We start from the raw sequence: 5,750 nt of genomic DNA, 5'->3' as shown, positions 1-5,750 counted from the left end.
GTGTGTGTGTGTGTGTGTGTGTGTGTGTGTTTGTGTGTGCCTGTATGATTGTGTGTGAGCTTGCCTCTTCCAATGAATTGAAGAATTTTAGCATAATATGGCGATACGATTTAATGTGGGATGTGACCCGTTTATTTACTTAGTGAGTTTGTTTTGAGACGACAGTACACTAGAAAATAGCCTTACGATTTCGGTTTGTCCTCAAATTTGCCTTGAAGAGCCACTAAAGAACAAAATCGAAGTCCATAGATGGTCACTTTAAGCCTCTTGTTCAGTTTCTTTAAAAGACACGGGGAGCTTTCTCTATGACCAAACAAATGTACACATCAATGAAACCAAACTTCTCCTATAGGTAGGGCAATGGCCACTTTTGTGTAGGTCAAGATTTTTGGAAACCCCCGAAATCTGGGTGGGCCCGCTTGTCCTTAAAAGCGACCAAATGTAGTATCTCATTGAATTCCCCTTAAAAAAATTAAAACTTTTATTCCAGTAACATTATCCAACCCCCAACCGCCCCCCCCCCCCATTTCCGCACCTTGAATTGGTAATATGTATACGAAATATATTTGGATATTTTCAGAACTTGTGAAAGCCAAAAACTCTCCAGTCCATTCTGAAAGAGTTTCCATAACAAACCCGAGACCTGCCTGCTTTTTCACTGCTCAAGTACCAAAGCCAGCGAATCGCACAGTCATGGTAGGTTCATTATCCAGAAAATTCTGTCGGTGTATTTTCTGTCTTTGATATCAATGCAAAATACAGCTCTAATTTTGTATCTAGAACACTTAGTCTTCTTCTCAGACTTGTTTCATTATCAATAAAAAATAAGCTTGGAAAAGAGGAAGGGATGGGATGATATTCTATTTTATAAAACAGTGTGCCACTTTGCTGATAAAGAAAACTTCGAAATTTCAAAACGAGCATTTCGTCATTTTTATGTTCTTCTATACATTTTGAAAATTAACGTGTTGAAAGATTAGGATGTGACTTGATTGGTGTCTTTACCTTAACTTACACTGTGTTGTCATTGCCATGTTGTTAGGCGGGTGGAAAAGGCCACGGTGAGGCATAGCCATTGCTCTCTTCAACGTGCTACTGATGAGATTGGCATCATCAAGATTGAGCATGTTGTTTGGAAAAAGCACGTTTAAACTATAATATAGACTGGTAAAGTAAGACATACTGGAACCAATATCCTTTACGCCTCTTTAGGCTCATGCACTGGACCTCGGAATTGGTTTATTCGAGCAGTGTGGCAATGTTTAACCCCCACAATCGACCATTTTTGGGTCAGTTTGATCGCTTAAGAGGCGGGCTGCTTCGACCTTGCCGGCCAAGGCCAACCCGGGCTGAATGAAATAGACTTGTCAACAGAAAGGCAGAGATACTCCATAAAATGACTTCCTATCCTTGGAATCGAACTTGCGTCTTCTTCAAATAACAACAAAGAACGTATTTACGAGGCTACACCACAGATACATGTTCGTTGGAAAATGAAGTCACACAGTTTAAGTTTTATTTAATCGAATAAGCAAATTCTGTGATAAACGTTTACTCCCTAACTCTTTGTATGCGGCACACCTGTTTAGCTAACGCACGGCATCGTTCAGTCATAACAAAATTATCCCAAATCCCAGCAAATTCATCTTACTTGTGTTTATTAATCAAAACTGTAGGTCTCTTTCATGGAGCTTTCGCTACAGTTTCGTGTAAACAGGTCGATACCTTAGAATTACAACGCTCTATCTCACATTTTGGCCGTTTTGAGGTCAGAAGCCAAATGCTCTATCAGTCTCATCTATCAAAATCGTAAGGTTATTTGGAGTTGTTATCAAGCTATTCAAAGACTAACATTCGAAAAACCTTGATATGTTGTGAAACTCATAATAATATTTGACGTCAAATTTTTCAAAACTAGATACTGAGCATAAAATAATATAGAACTTTGTAATACTGAGGTAGCGAGGTGCGTAGGTAAAACAAAGCGAAGTTACAGGGAGATTAATGATGCTCACAAACTGGGTGACGAAATTGGCTCTGTACAAAAGAGGAATAGCCTTCTGTTTTTAAAGCGTTAATAATTGTTGACTTTGTGCAACCTATTTCTTCCCTCTACAGGTCATGACGTGGAACGTCCTGGAAGCTGAAAATCGCACTTCATCGAAACCTCTGAGCTTCGTAATAGAGTACCAGGAAAATAGTACAGACGGATATGTGTCGCAATGGACCTCATTAGGTCAAGTAAGAAACCTTAACGCTCTAATTGACTTATCAGATTTTTTTTCTGTGTGGTCTTTTTGAGGTTTTTCTTTCTATGCATGCAGCTTGATCAAGAACAACAGACACCATTGTTGCAACGCAAGACAGAGTGAAGTGGAGGACCAAGGCACCGGATGATGATGAGCTTGAAATTTATAGAAATATGACGGGTGGGGATGAGATTACAGCATCAGGGTATCACATGTTTTTACAATTTAACCATTTTGCAGCCCTACGGCCTAGACCGGCCTTCCCGTCATGTTGCCATACCGGCTTTTTGCAGGCTTTCCAGCTGTAGAGCCATGCCGACATTTACCAGCCTGACACACATGCAGGCTTAGAAACAAGAACATTAGACTCTAAATTTAGACGCTGACGTTCTAAGTCTTTGTTTATGAAATTTCTTGAAATACGTGGCTAAGATCAAAAGCAAAGGCATTTTCTTTGGTAAACCACTGAACCTCTGAAAACCACGGGAATAATTCGGTTCTGGGAAGCTAAGAGGGTCAATGCATAACAATGACAAGCATTTGCATAGAATGCAAATTACCTCTCAACAGCAATTTCCGTACCAGGACAAATCTATAATATTACTCCAGCAGACCTGCCAGCATTCTAAAACAATCTGAACTTCCTGTGAACATACAGCGGAAGCTGCCGCTTTACAAGCTTTCAGACACTAACATCCCCGCAAGATCTTTCGCTGTCTATGGCCGGGTACCCATTCCCACCTGGGTGAAATGAGGAACATACGCTCGAACGTGTAACGTGCCTTTCCCAAGGACGCAAGGTCGGGCCTGGGCCTCGAGTCCCCGAACCGGCAACCTCATGATTACGAGTCCGATAAGCTAACCACTAGACCATCGATGTCACAGAGACTAAACTTTTCGAGATCGATATCCCTGAAGCTAGCTTGGAAACTGAGAAAATACTAATATTTTCAAGGGGAGGGAAAAAAAAGAAGAGGATGGGGTGGGGGAAGGGCAACTAGAGAGAGAAGCACAGATAGACATAGATAGATAGATAGATAGATAGATAGATAGATAGATAGATAGATAGATAGATATTCTAAATTAAAATTATTCCGAATGGAAGTCGAACTTGGGTATCAGAAACGGCAGCAGGTTAATGACTGTCCAAGGATAACATAATATGATTTCGTTTTTTATCTTTCTGGCCTTGACAAGCACAGTATAAGCACTAACGGTTTCTGTATTGACCTCAACAGTGCTACCCAGTTGCATGACAAAGAGGGTTTTTAGCTCAGCTGGTTTATGATGTTGATGACTCAAGTTCAAACACCCTACTCGGGGATCCTGAACTTCGTTAAAAAAGAATTTCAAAACTCTCCACATTTTCTCGGCCCTATCGTAGACATATGTTAAGTTTAGAGGTTCAGCGTACATTTATTTAACAACTTAACAGAGATAAAAGGTCTTTGAACCCATACAATGCCATAATAATATGATATCAAGCAACACCAAGCGATATTATGCTAATATTATGCTTTTCAGACTAGTTCAAACGTAGCTCACATGAGAGGACTCTCGACTGAATCAACAGTGCGGTTCCGAGTGCATGCATTGGCGGCAGATGGCGTAGTGGCTCCGACAGCGCATTCAACTTGGTTACAGCCTCTAGTTGGTAAGATTTACTAGACCTTGTGATATCAGCATGTGCCTTAAAAAGACTGGAACAACATACGGGGAAATGAGGCAGTGAACTTGAAATAATATACTTGTCGATCAAGGGTTTAGTCGTGTCACACACACACACACACACACACACACACACGTACATATACACACGTACACACACACACACGCACGTACACACACACACGTACACACACACACACACACACACGTACACACACACACACACACACACACACGTATACACACACACACGTACACACACACACACACACACACGCACATAAACACACACACGCACGTACATAAACAAACAAACAAGCAAACAAGCGAACGCATTGATTGAACAAAGTCTCGTTTTAAGGGCTTTACCAGAATTGTACCGTATTATGAATTGAAAGGTAGCAGAACGAACTTTCCACATAAACTGACTTCCAGCAGTATGTTTTCTATTGCCTACATCTACTACTCAAATTTCAGTTAAAGCAGACATTGATTTTTTGTGTGTTTTAAATTGCCACAATTTGGATCAATAAGGATGCGGGCCAACACATACTATAGAAAGACATAACGTCCCATCAGAAAGACTAAAATATGAGATCAAAATTCTGTTCACAAGGGAATGGAAATCAAGCCTTCTGCGTAAGATGGCGAAGAGCCTAACCATTACCCCAAATTGCTGGTAAAATGTAAGCCTTGGTCAATAATCATAGGTGTTGTTCCTGATTCCTTTTCAAGTAGAAATCAATGGAGTTAAAACCAAAAACAAGTAAGCCATATAAATTCAACCAAGGCTAACCATATTTTCCCCTTTTTATGCTGGACTTGGCTTAATGGATGTTCACATGATTAATTTCGTTGGGATGTTCTTTGAGTACGGTTGTAAGTTTTAGGGCTAGTATCCTGAATTTTTGCGTCTAAAGATGGACTTATCCTGTTTTTCACTTAGTCGCTTCAATAAGTATAATACTGGATTAACAAGTGAATAACAATGGTTTTGATTCCCCGAATAACTTTTCATAAACTCGGGTTGTTCGGAGAGTTGTTGAGCACTGCATCAGCTCAATGACTGTTGGCTTTATGCTGGACTACGAAATGGACAGCACTGGTTCGAATCCCACGATAAGGCCTTCTTGACTTTTGGTTGCTAATTGAGAAGTTTTCAAGGCTCCCAAGGCATCTGGCTCGTTCCTCTCGGAGATGCCTCTTAGAATAAAATCACTGTGTTGAAAGGGGCGTTGAACTCATACACTGACTTTTTGTTACGGGCAGTTGTCAAGGATCCCCACCCGCTTAATCTAGAAGGGCTGCCTTTTCTAAATAGCTTGCCGTACAGCTTTAATGACAGTGTTAAACACCCCCCGGTACAAGCGGAAGTAAAAGTAAAAGTAAAAGTAAAGTAAGTAAAGTAAGTTAAACCAAGAGCATGCCATGTGTGTATACTGCGTCGACACGCTTTTCAAGTGCATTTAGCGCAGGGAGCATTTTATTCTAGATAAGTGAAATCTGTTCCATTCTTTTGATAGTAATAATATTATACCTATGTCCTATATCCTTGAGGGGCCCCTGTATTTGTTGTGATGTATGTCGATGAAGAATGTTTTAATTTTACATAACCGAACCCAGTATGTAAAATTAAAACATTCTTCATCGACATACATCACAACAAATACAGGGGCCCCTCAAGGATATAGGACATAGGTATAATATTATTTCTATCAAAAGAATGGAACAGATTTCACTTATCTAGAATAAAATGCTCCCTGCGCTAAATGCACTTGAAAAGCGTGTCGACGCAGTATACACACATGGCATGCTCTTGGTTTAACTTACTTT

This window comes from Aplysia californica, unplaced genomic scaffold (assembly GCF_000002075.1).
Source record: "Aplysia californica isolate F4 #8 unplaced genomic scaffold, AplCal3.0 scaffold00079, whole genome shotgun sequence".
Lineage (NCBI taxonomy): Eukaryota > Metazoa > Mollusca > Gastropoda > Aplysiida > Aplysiidae > Aplysia > Aplysia californica.
The sequence above is the reverse complement of the archived record's forward strand: the minus strand, read 5'-3'. Positions refer to the sequence as shown.